This window comes from Hyperoodon ampullatus (genome assembly GCF_949752795.1).
Source record: "Hyperoodon ampullatus genome assembly, chromosome: X".
Classification (NCBI taxonomy): Eukaryota; Metazoa; Chordata; class Mammalia; order Artiodactyla; family Ziphiidae; genus Hyperoodon; species Hyperoodon ampullatus.
Genome location: NC_136913.1, coordinates 56,362,987 through 56,377,109, shown reverse-complemented (window position 1 = coordinate 56,377,109; position 14,123 = coordinate 56,362,987). Strand labels below are relative to the sequence as shown.

The following is a 14,123-nucleotide window of genomic DNA, read 5'->3' as shown; positions in this document are numbered from 1 at the left end:
CACTTTGATGTGCTTTGCTCTAGTTCTCTGAGCCTCACTCTCACCTGTAAGTAGGAATAATTATCACCCATCTTACCGAGCTGTGTGAGTGGAGGTATGAATTAAACAAAAGTATAAAAAGCTCTTGAAATGAATACAGAAGTGAGGGATCATGATTAGTATTATCATACTATTCTTCTTTGGTCTTTTTTTCCATTCCCTCACTTTCTTTAGGAGTCTATCTAGATCACATGTAAATCCCCCACCCACATTCTATAACATAAAGTAGCAGAATCCCTATGCCAGATTTTATTGTGAAATGATGCACAATGATGCTGGGAATCTTTCAGGCAACCATCTCAACACTTAGCCATTAGAATACTCAGGTTCCTTGGGCTAGGATGGAGCTTCACAGGTCACCTAGTTTAACCGCCTGTCTCCAAGAGGATCTGTGTCTGTGTCCTTCCAAGTGGACTGAAGGAGAGGGCCAGAAAGCCAATCCTAAAACCTTAATGGAAAGGTAGCTCTTAGTCTCCCATGGTAATTAATTCAAGTTTAAACAAATGGAACATGGTTTGTACTACCCAAAGGTCAACTTTTTTTCTCTTCTATGCCCTATGTCTAATCATTAAACAAAACGTAAGTGACTTCTTGGGTAAATCTGCCACAGATAGGTGACAACTGCATATTTTCTCATCCAAAGGAATGCAGCCACCGTTTTTATAAATACTTCTTTCTCACTAAGCAAAGAAGGAAGGAAAATAAGCCTGTTCACTGTGTTGGGTGATTTCAACTCCTCAAAACAATTTTGTGAGACATTTTTTTCTCATTATTATATCAGATGAAGAAAGTCAGATTCAGAGAAGAAAAGCTCAAAACTATTTGACCCAAGCCCAGGACTCTCTAACTCCAAATTTAACACAATTTCCATTACCCTATTGTCTTCTCAGTACTCACCTTCACTTTTTACCCATGGCTCTTTGGTTATCATACTCAGCACAGTCATCAGAATCCCAGAAGAGCATGAAAGGTTATCCTCCTCTCAATGCTCAGTGAGCAGCCCTGGCAGGGCAAGACCAAGAAGGCTTTCACTCAGGCTACACTTGACAAGCACTTTATCTCTAAGACACAAATCTTAGCTTTTATTCACATCCCAAGTACAACAGAAAGCACTCAGAAAGTTCTGCTCATATGCAAACCCAGCAGCCGATTATGGCAGCCTATCTCTTCTCCCCATAATCCTTCCCTTTCCTACCTTAACTGGAAAGCCAGCAGGAGTCTGTCCACCAAACCAAGACTAGGAGGGCCACAAGTTCCACAGGAAAAGAGCTCACTTTCCATAAACAAATGGGTCAAAAGCTAAGAATGTCATTCCTTTGGCTAAAAATGTCATTTCCTTGGGTAAAAATTGTGCCCCCATCCTTATTCATGAAACAAGGAGAAGACGCAGAGGGTTTTTGCTGTTGTTTATTTGTTTGTTTTTAAGTGTCTTAATCTTCTTCTTACATTTTATGACCTCTGTAACTAATACAGTTAAAATCTAAAGGGCATGTATTAAGGCACTTCATGTGCCAAGCTATTTCAAATATATCATCTCATTTAATCTTTATAACAACCCTGCCAGGTAGTTCTGTATCATCCCTATATTGTAGGAGAGGAAGCTGATGCTCAGGAAAATTAAGTAAACTTGTTCAAGATCACTCCTCTAGTAAGTGGAAATGCCAGGTTACCGTCCGAGGTAAGTCTGACTACAAAGTGTGGATTTGTAACCAATGGCTAGCCATGTTATGAGACTGAAGGTCTAGATTAGATAGGTTGATTCAACTCAACTCCTAGCACCTGGCCCTATGGACCAGGTATAGGGCTAAGTGCTTGGGATATAGTGATGATCAAGATATTATCCTTGCCTCTAAGCAACATGCTATTTAGTAGAGAAGAAAGACAGGAAGCAAAGAACTGTAAAATAACATAGTAGATGATATAATAAAGTAGAGTGCATGTTGCTACAAATGAGAAAGTACCTCAAAGACAGAAATGCATTTTGAAAGGTATAAAGGTATATAGGTGTATATATGAATGAAATGATGATGGTAATGACAGTAATTATTATTATATGATTGAAGAGTAAATATTAGATAAACAAAATGAGAACCTGCATAAAGTAAATAAGTGGTCTTTTTGGAAAGAGCTTTAAAAATAGAAATTTTCATCCATAATAAAATTTAAAATACAACACAAATTATTTAAAATAATCTAATTAATCAAATGTATAATCAATACTTAAAGACTGTAGAAAGTCATCATTTTATTTATTAGATATGAATTTAATAAAATACACCTCACACAAAAATAGCTATAAAGTAGGTGGAAGAGTAGGAGAAACAATGAAGGCAATTTTAGAATTTGAATTTTTCCTAATTACAACCCACTTTGGCTAGAGGCCTGAGATATTTCCTGACCTTACCAGGCCAGTCTCTGCCTACCTCCTCCCTCCTCTCTCTGGCAAAATGATTTGGACAGGATTCCCACTGACCCTGGCCTAGTGTGAACAAAGGGCACATTGCAGTGACTCATGGACTGATTGATCTTCTAGCACTGGAAATGAGAATTGAAACTTCAGTCCCTCTCCCAGGTTTGTATTCTAGAGAAACTTGTGCACATTTGTACAAGGAAGCATATGCAGAAATGGAAATACCAGCTTTGTTTATAGAAGCAGAAATGATAAACATCCACTGAGAGGAGAAAGGATAAATAAATTATATCATACTCATTCAATAAAGTACAATTCAGCAATGACAAGGAAGAGAATATATCTACAAATAGGCGAATCTCACAAGCTAACGTTGCATAAAAGACAATTCATAATAGCATACATACAATATGGTTCCATTACATGGAGTTTGGAAAGAAGCAAAAGTAAACAATATGTAATTTGGGAATATATATATGAAAAGACATAAAAATGCCAGGGAGTGATAAACCCCGAATATAGAACAGTGGTTATCCCTGAGGGGAGGCTGTGGGGTAATGATATAAGGAAGGAAGATACAAACTGATTTATGCATTAATTAAAAAATATTTATTAAGCACCTGCTACATATGTGGCACCATTCTAGGTCCTGGGGTTAGTTAAACTAGTAAACAAAAAATAGTGTTAATGTTCTCATTCCTTAATCAGGGTTCATGAGTGTTTGTTTTATTATTATGCTGTATAAGTAACTTGCATGTTACATGTTTATTGTATGGTTATAACAGAACACAATAAAAAAATTAAAAGAAAAACCTCAGGAGTTTCTAACATCTCCCTACATAAAATTCTAACTGCAAGCACAGCAGAGGTTTGCTTTGAGAATAAGTAAGTGCAGAATTTGCATGCAACATTGTGTTTTTTACCACCTCCCCTGTGTTATGTGCTCACTTATTATCCCAATGCTGGGCATTCAGTTTTATGAAGTCTGAAGCAAAAGCCCTGCCACATAGCATGGAAGTTTTCCAAACAAGAACATAACTTGCTATTCTCCAATGGTTTCACAATTAATTAAATAAAAGTGGTTTACTAGAAGCTATAGGCTTACAAATGCCGGCTCAATGATGAGGAAGTTGGGTTCAGAAACCCTAGGCACCCAGCTGTAATCTCTCTCTCTCTCTCTCTCTCTCTCTCTCTCTCTCTCTCTCTCTCTCTCTCTCTCTCTCTCTCCCCTGATCTCTCTCTGTCTCCCTCTCTTTCTTTCTCTGTTTCTCTGTCTCTCATACTTGAGGATACTTTAGATAACTTAAGGGGTCTGGCTAATTTAAGCAAGTCTCTCAGTGATTGTGGAACCAGGATGAATTGTAAAAGTCACAGATCAGTTTTCCCTGTTTAGGAGAGAATGTAAACTCAGCAGGGCTTTTGAGCCAGCCAGACCTGGGTTAATATCTTGCCTCCACCACTGAACCTTGGGCCCAGTAATTAGGCTCTCTGAGATCAACTTGCCTAGTCTGGAGAGTGGGGATATTTTCTACCCTTGAGGGCTTTTGTGAGAACTACATTGAATAACAAATGTTAAGCCCTTGCCTCTATGCCTGCCACATGGTAGCTGCATTATAAGTCTAGGATGCCATTACCTTTTGTCTTACCATAAAAAAGGAAAATGTCTTATAGTCTTAAAATAGAAAAGACCATCCTTCTTGGCTATATAGTATTCTTAGGGAAAGGTAAATATAGGTGGAGAGAGAAGGAAAAAAGGCTAGACGTGTAAAAGTATAACATTTTTATACATACCTCTGTACTTTTCAAACAAAAAAGGATTTAGGAAACCACCAAACATCTTTACAGAACATCATATTTTTCCTGATGTTGAGTAATTTAAAAAAATATTTTTATTAATCACATTGTGGAATATAATGAAGACTTTACATGAATTTTTAAGATAAAAATCAAAGAGTTCAAAGTTATTTTCTCCTCATAGATCACTTGTGCCTACTTCTTTGGGGGTATAAAGGGTATTTCAGTAGAAAAATTGACAAAGTAATGACATAAGACTTGTATCTACTTTTCCCCTGACAGCCTGAGATTCTAAATTTGATAACTGTCTGTCCAAGAAGAGAATCATGTTTTTTTTTTAAAAAGTATTACCCGAGCTTATGTCATATCACTCCAATTCTCTTTAATAACGCCTTTTGTTGAAGTGGGAAGTTATACAGGTACAACATCTGGTTTTCATGGTCATCTCTGCCACTTTCTAACAGAATGACCTTGAACAAGTCATTTTGCTTAAATTTCTTCACATGCAAAATGCATAAAGAAATATAGAACTCACAAGAATGCTATGAAGATTCAGTGAGATTCTGGAGGTAAAGCAGCTCACACCATTGCTGAGAAGTAAGTTGGGATTTTGAGAGAGATGGCCTTGAATCCACGGAAAGTATTACAATCTTAACAGTACTAAATCTTCTCACAACAGGACCCAACTCCCCACACCAGCTAGTCAGCACCAGCACCAGACTCTTGGGGTCACAGAGGCAGCTGCACGAGGGTCCAGCCATCCCCAACCACAGACCAGCACCAGCCCTGGGACACAACAGGATCTGAAGCCAGCTATACCAGGGCCAAGCCCCGCCCACCAGGGGGCTGGCATCAGCCCCAGAACCCTTGGGCCACACAGCCAGCTGAGTCAGGACCCAGCCCCACCCACCATCAAGCCACTGCACAAGGGATGGCCTGGCAGCCAACCAGGCTGGGAACCAACCCCACCTACCAGCATTCCCACAGTAGTCAGCCCTGCCACAAAAGAAGGGCACATGCATGCACAAGGGGGCACCTTCAGAGCATATATCTCTGGTGAACAGAGGGCAGTGTGCTGCTGGGCCTCATAGAACATCCACTATATAATGTCACTTCTCCAAGACTGTGAAATGTAACTGATCTGCCTAATAAGTAGAAATAAAAGCAGAAAATTAGGCAAAATGAGGAGACATAGGACTATTTTCCAAACAAAGGAACAGGACAAAACCTCAGAAAATGAACTAAATGAAATGGAGATATGCAATATATCCAATAAAGAGTTCAAGTTAATGATCATAAGGATGCTCAATGAACTTGGGAGAAGAATGGATGAACAGAATTTTAACAAGGAGATAGAAAGTATAAGAACCAAACAGAGCTGAAGAATACAATAATTGAAATAAATAATACACTAGAAGGAATCAACTGTAGATAAGGTGATACAGAGGAATGGATCAGCAAGCTGGAATACAGAGTAGTGGAAATCACCCAGGCTGAAGAGAAAAAAAAATTTAAATGAGAACAATTTAAGAGACATATGGGACAACATCAAGTGTACTACCATTCATATTATAGGGATCCCAGAAGGAGAAGACAGAGGGAAAGGGGCAGATAACTTATTTGAAGAAATAATACCTGAAAACTTCCCTAACCAGGGAAAAGAAACAGACATCAAGGTCCAGAAAGCACAAAGAGTCCCAAACAAGATGAACCTCAAAAGGTCCACACCAAGGCAGACAAATAAAATGGCAATAGTTAAAGAGAATCTTAAAAGCAGCAAGAGAAATAAACAATTAGAAAGACTAACAAGACTATCAGCTCACTTTTCAGCAGGAAATTTGCAGGTCAGAAGGGAATGGCAAGATATATTAAAAGTGATGAAAGGGAAAAACATACAACAAAGAATATTCTCCCCAACAAGGTTATCATTCAGATTTAAAGGAGAGATAAAAAGTTTCACTAACAAAAAGAAGTGAAAAGAGTTTACTACCACTAAATCCACACTGCAAGAAAAGACCATTACTAGAAATATGAAAAGTATGTGAGAAAAGATTTCATTGGTAAAGGCAAAGATACAGTGAAGGTAATAGATTAACCACATATAAAACTGGTACCAAGATTAAAAGACAAGAGTAATAAAATCATCTATATCTATCCACAATAGGTAGTTAAAGAATACACAAAACAAAAAGATGTAAAATATGATATCAAAAACGTCAAATGTTTGGGGGCGTGATAAAAATGTAGGGTTGTTAGAATGCATTCAAACTTAAGAGATGATCAACATCAAATCATTATCATTATATATATATATATATATATATATATACACATATATATATATACATAACATAAGGAACACATGCAAAAAAGAGAAATTCGAACATAACACTAAAGAAAGTCATCAAATCAAAAAGGAAGACAGAGGAAGAAGAAAAAAAGTGCAAAAAACACCAAAAAACAATTAACAAAAGGGCAATGAGTAAATAATTACTTTAAATGTAAATGGACTACATGCTCCAGTCAAAAGACATAGAGAGAATGAATGCATCAAAAAAAATAAGACCCATATATATGCTGCCTACAGTAGACTCACTTCAGATTGAAAGACACACACAGACTGGAAGTGAAGGGACAGAAAAAGGTATTCCATGCAAATGAAATGAAAAGAAAGCTAAAGTACCAATACTTACATCAAACAAAATAGATATTAAAAAAATATAACAAGAGATGACTAAGAACATTAAATAATGATAAAGGGATTAATTGAACAATAAAATATAACAATAGTAAATATAAATGCACCCAACAAAAGAGCACCTAAATACATAAAGCAAATATTAACAAACATAAAGGGAAAAACTGATAGTAACACAATAATAGTAGAGGGCTTTGACACCCCATGTATATCAATGAAAATATCATCCAGACAGAAAATCAGTAAGGAAACACAGGCCTGAAAGTACACATTAGATCAGATGGACTTAATAGATCTATATAGAACATTTCATCCAAAAGCGGTAGAATATACTTTCTTTTTAAGGGCACATGGAACATTCTCTAGGATAGATCACATGCTAGGCCAAAAAACAAGCTCAATAAATTACGAATACTGAAATCATATCAAGAATCTTTTCTGACCACAACAGAATGAGGCTAGAAATCAAGAAAAAAAAAACTGGAAAAAACACAAACACATGGAGGCTAAAACTATGCTACTAAACAAACAAAAGGTCACTGAAGAAATCAAAGAGGAAATAAAAAATACCTGAAGAAAAATGAAAACACAATGATCCAAGATCAACAGGATGCAGCAAAAGCATTTTGTAGAGGAAATTTTATAGTGATAAAGATAGAAGCCTATCTCACAAAAACAAGAAAAATATCAAATAAACAACCAAAACTTATACCTAAAAGTCCTAGAAAAGGAGGAACAAACAAAACCCAAAATTAATAGAAGGAAAGGAATAATAAAGGACAGAACAGAAATAAATAAAATAGAGATAAAAAGACAATAGAAGATATAAATGAAAGAAAGAAATGGCTTTTTGAAAAGATAAATAAATTTGATAAACCTTTAGCCAGACTTATCAAAAAAGAAGTAGAGGGCTTCCCTGGTGGCACAGTGGTTGGGAGTCCGCCTGCCGATGCAGGGGACACGGGTTCGTGCCCCAGTCCGGGAAGATCCCACATGCCGTGGAGCGGCTGGGCCCGTGAGCCATGGCTGCTGAGCCTGTGTGTCCAGAGCCTGTGCTCCACAGCGGGAGAGGCCACAACAGTGAGAGGCCCGCATAACGCAAAAAAAAAACAAAAAAAAAAAAAAAAAAAGAAAAGAAGCAGAGAGGACTCACATTAATAAAATCAGAAGTGAAAGAAAAGTTACAACTGACACAACAAAAATACAAAGTATAATAAAAGATTACTATGTATACTTATACAAAAATAAAATGGACAAACTAGAAAAAAAGGATAGGTTCCTAGAAACATATAATTTCCCAAGACTGAATAATGAAGAAATAGAAAATATGAAGAGACCAATTAACAATAATAAAGTTGAGTCAGTAATACAAAAATCCTAACAAAGAAAATTCCGGGACCAGACGGCTTCACAGGTGAATTCTTCAAAACAGTTGAAGAAGATTTAACATCTATCCTTCTGAAACTATTCAAAAAAATAAAATGAGGAAGGAATGCTTCCAAACTCATCCTATGAGGCCAGCATCACCCGGATACCAAAACCAGACAAAGATATCACAAAAGAAGAAAATTACCTGCCAATATCACTGATGAACATAAATGGAAGAATACTCGATAAAATATTAGCAAACAAAATTCAACAATACATCAAAAGTATCATACACAATAATTAAGTGAGGGAATTCCCTCCCTGGTTGTCCAGTGGTTAGGACTCCATGCTCTCACTGCCGAGGGCTCGGGTTTGATCCCTGGTCAGGGAACCAAAATCCCACAAGCTGTGTGGCATGGCCAAAAAAAAAAAAAAAAAAAGATCAAGTGAGATTTATCCCAAGATACAGGATGGTTTGGTATCTGCAAATCAATCATTGTGATACACCACTTCAGAAACTGAAGGAAAAAAAATCATATGCTACTCTCAACAGATGTAGAGAGAGCATTTGACCAAATTCAACAACGATTTATGATAAAAAATAGTGGATCTAGAGGGAACATACCTCAACATAATAAAGGCCATATATGACAAACCTACAGCTAACATAGTACTCAATGGTGAAAAGCTAAAATATTTGCCTCTAAGATTAGGGACAAAGCAAGGATGCCCACTCTTTCCTCTTTTATTCAACATAGTACTGGAATCCTGGCCACTGCAATCAGGTAAGAAAAATGGGTAAAAAATACTCCAAGTTGGAAAAGCAAGAAATAAAGCAGTCAGTGTTTGCAGATAACATGACACTATATATAAAATGTCCTAAAGATGACACACACACACACACTAAACACTTAGAACTAACACTAAATTTGGTAAAGTGGCAGGATAGAAAATTAAAATACAGAAATATGTTGTATTTCCATAAACTAATAACAAACTATCTGAAAGAGAAATAATAAAAAACAATCCAATCTACAATTACATTAAAAATAATAAAATATCTAGGAATAATTTTAACCAAGGCTGAAAGACTTGTATACTGAAAACTAAAAGATACTGATGAAATAAGTTGAAGTCAACACAAACAAATGGAAAGATATACCGTGCTCAGGAATTGGAAGAATTAATATTGTTAAAATGAGCATACTCCCAAGGCAATATACAATTTCAAAACAATCCCTATCAAAATACCAATGGCATTTTACACAGAACTAGAAAATATAATTCTAAAATTTCTATGGAAACACAAAAGACCCTAAATAGCCAAAACAGTCTTGGGAAAGAAGAACAAAGCTGTAGATATCATGCTCTGTAATTTCATACTATACTCCAAAGCTGCAGTAATCAAAACAGTATGGTATTGGGTCAGTGAAACAGAATAGAGAGCCCACAAATAAACCCACACTTCTATGGTCAATTAATGGAGGCAAAGGAGGCAAGAATATACAATGGGGAAAAGATAGCCTCTTCAATAAACAGTGTTGGGGAAACTGGATAGCTATAGGCAAAAAAATCAAATTGGACTACATTCTCACACCATATACAAAAGTAAACTCAAAATGGATTAAAGACTTAAATGTAAGATGTGAAATAACAAAATCCTACATGAAAACAGGCAGTATGCTCTTTGACATCAGTCTTAGCATTATATTTTTTATATACCTCTTCAAGTAAGAGAAACAAAAGCGAAAATAAACAAATGGGAACAAATGGTATCAAACTAAAGAGCTTTTGCACATCGACTGAAACTATCAAAAAATTGAAAAGGTAGCTTATTGAGTGAAAGAAAATATTTGCAAATGATATGTCTGACAAGGCGTTAATATCCAAAATATACAAAGAAATCACACAACTCAACATAAAAAAAAACACAACCCAATTAAAAATGGGCAGAAGACCTCAGTAGACAATTTTCCAGAGAAGACAAACAGATTGCCAACTGTCACAGGAAAAGATGCTCAGCATCACTAATCATCAGGGAAATGCAAATCAAAATCACAATGAGACACCACCTCACACCTGTCAGAATGGCTACCATCAAAAATACAACAAAAAACAACTGTTGGCAAGGATGTGGAGGAAAGAGACTCCTTGTGCACTGTTGGTGGGAATGTATTTTGGTGCATCCGCTAGGCAAAACAATGCGGAGGTTCATCAAAAAATTAAAAATAGAACTGCCATCCAATCCAGCAATTCACTTCTGTATATTTACCCAAAGAAAACAAAAATACCAATTCAAAAAGATATATGTACCCTGTGTTCATTGCAGCATTATTTACTATAGTCAAGATATGGAAGTAATCTAAGTACCCATCCATAGATGAATGGATAAAGAATATATGGTATACAACCACACACACCACAGTGGAATATTACTCAGCCATTAAAAATGAAATCTTGCTATTCCTGACAGCATGAATGGATCTAGAGGGCATTATGCTATGTGAAATAAGTCAGATAGAGAAAGACAAATTCTGCTTGTTTTCACTTATATGTGGAATATAAAACACAAGAAAGGGACTTCCTTGGTGGACCAGTGGGTACGACTCCATGCTCCCAAGGCAGGGTCCTGGGTTCAATCCCTGGTCAGTGAAGTAGATCCCACATGCATGCTGCAACTAAGAGCCCACATGCCACAACTAAGAAGTCTGCATGCTGCAACTAAGAAGCCAGCATGCCACAACTAAAAATCCCATGTGCCGCAACTAAGACTCAGTGCAGTCAAAATAAATAAATAAATATTAAAAAATAAATAAACAAAACTTAGAAAAAGAGTGTAGTCCTTGGCTATAAAAATAAATAAATAAATAACAAGAAAAACAAACAAGAAAAACAAAGCAAAAAATTACTTATAAAGAGAAGAAACGTGTGGTTCCCAGATGAACGGGTGTTGGGGGATGAGGGGAAAGGTGAAGGGGTTGAGAGGATCCAAACCTCCAGTAATATGATAAATAAGTCACAACAATGTAATATGCAGTATAAATAATTTAACAATTTTGTATGGGACAGATGGTTACTAGACATCATGGTGATCATTTCACAATATATACAAATGTCAAATCATTATGTAATATACTTGAAACTATATTAACTATATTTTAATAAAAATAAAATAAAGCATTAAATCTTTAGATCAATGAACATAGAATATTATTAAATTGATTTTCACCTTAAATTTATTTCCATAGTGTTTTATAATTTTTTTTGTAATTGAAGTATAGTTGATTTACAATATCATATTACTTTCAGCTGCACAGCATAGTGATTCAGCATTTTTGAAAATTATTCTCTGTTATAGGTTATTACAAGGTAATGGCTATAATTTGCTGTGCTTTACAAATCCTTGTTGCTTATCTACTAAACACAGTAGTTTGTATTAGTTAATCACATGCTACTGATTTGTCCCTCCCCTCTTTGGTTACCACACTTTTGTTTTCTATACCTGTGAGTCTGTTTCTGTTTTGCATATACATTCATTTATATTATGTTTTAGATTCCATGTGTAAGTGATATCATACAGTATTTGTCTTCCTTTGTCAGACTTATTTCACTAAGCATGATGTATTCTAGGTCCATTCATGTTGCTGCAAATGGCAGAATTTCATTCTTTTTTATTGCTGAATAATATTCCATTGTGTGTGTGTATGTGTGCGTGTGTGTATCACGTCTTCTTAATCCAACCATCTATTGATGGGCACTTGGGTTGCTTCCATGTTTTGGCTATTGTAAATAGTGATGCTATGAACAGTGGGATGCATGCTCCTTTTTAAATAACTTTTTTTTTCATTTTTTCTGGATATATACCCAGGAGTGGAATTTCTGAATCATGTGGTAGTTCTATTTTTAGTTTTTTGAGGAAATTCCACATTGTTTTCCATAGGAGCAGCACCAATTTACATTCCCACCAACAGTGTACAGGATTCTTTTTTCTCCCCATCCTCTCCAACATTTGTTATTTGTAGGCTTTTAGATGAATGGTCATTCTGACAGGTCTGAGGTGATATCTCGTTGTTTTCATATGCATTCCTTTAATAATTAACAATTTTGAGCATCTTTTCATGTGTCTGTTAGCCACCTGTATTTCTTCTTTGGAAGAATGTGTATTCAGGTCTTTTTCACATTTTTTGGGGGGCTGTTTGTCTGATATTGAGTTGTATGAGCTGTTTATTTACTTTGGATATTAAGCCCTTGCTGGTCACATCATTTGTAAATATTTTCTCCCAGTCCGTAGATTGTCTTTTTGTTTTGTTGACAGTTTCCCTTGCTGGGCAAAAGCTTTTAAATTTAATTAGGTCCCATTTGTTTATTTTTGCTTTTGTTTCCTTTGCCTGAGGAAACCAATCCAAAAAAACATTGCTGTGATTTATGTCAAAGAGTGTTCTGCTTATGTTCACTTCTAGGACATTTATGATTTTCATTTTTACATTTAGGTCTTTAGATTTTGATTTTATTGTTGCATATAATGTGAAGGAATGTTAGAATCTCATTATTTTACATGTGGCTCTCAGGTTTTCCCAGCACCACTTGTTGAAGAGATAATATTTCCTCCATTTTATATTCTTGCCTTCTTTGTCATAGATTAATTGACCATAGATGTTTGGGTCTATTTCTGGGTTCTCTATTCTGTTCCATTTATCTACATGTCTGTTTTTGTGCTGGTACCATGCTGTTCTGATTACTGTAGCTTTGTAATAGTCTGAAGTCTGAGAGGGTAATACCTCCAGCCTTGCTCTTTTTTCTCAAGGTTGCTTTGGCAATTTGGGGACTTTGTCGTTCCATATGAATTTTAGAATGATTTATTCCAGTTCTGTGAAAAATTTCATGGATACTTTGATAGAATTGCATTAAATCTGTAGATTGCTTAGGATAGTATGGACATTTTAACAATATTAATTCTTCCAATTGAAGAGCACAGGATTTTTTTTTCATTTCTTTGTATAATCTTCAATTTCCTTCATCAATGTTTTATAGTTTTCACAGTATAGTTCCTTCGCCTCCTTGGTTATGTTTATTCCTAGGTATATTTTTCTTTTGACACAATTTTAAATGAGATTTTTAAAAATTCTGTTATTTCATTATTAGCATATAGAAATTGAACAGATTTCTGTATATTAATCTTGTATACTGGAAACTTACTGAATTAATTTCTTGGTTCCAACAGTTTTGAGCTGGAGACTTTACAGTTCCATATATAAAGTATCATGTCATCTGCAAATGGTGACAATTTTACCCTTCCAATTTGGATAACTTTTATTTCTTTTTTTTTGTTCTGATTGCTATGGCTAGGACTTCCAATATGATGTTAAATAGAAGGGACAAGACTGGGCATCCTTATCTTGTTCCTGAATAAGCAGGAAGGCTTTCAGCTTTTCACCACTGAATATAATGTTGGTTGTGGGATTGTTGTAAATGGCATTTATTATGTTGAGATATTTTCCCTCTATACACACTTTGATTAGAGTTTTCATCATGAATGGATGTTGAATTTTTTCAAATGCTTTTCCTGCATCTATTGAGATGATCATGTGATTTTTATTCCTCCTTTTGTTTTGCTAATATTAATGATTGATTCGTGAATGCTGAACTATCCTTGCATTCCTGGGATAAATCCAATTTGATCATGGCATATGATTCTTTTTATATATTGTTGGATTCAGTTTGCTAATATTTTGTTGAGGATTTTTGCATCTATATTCATCAAAGAGTTGACCAATAATATTCTTTTTTGTAGTCTCTGTGTCTGGTTTTGGTATC

At 35.5% G+C, this 14,123-nt stretch overlaps 1 protein-coding gene across 2 annotated transcripts in view; it reads right to left on the bottom strand.

Moving 5' to 3' along the window:
* Positions 1-14,123, bottom strand: part of AR (androgen receptor) — a gene marked incomplete at both ends in the record, with an annotated part of 171,872 nt that overhangs the window by 75,577 nt on the left and 82,172 nt on the right. The window lies entirely within an intron of this gene.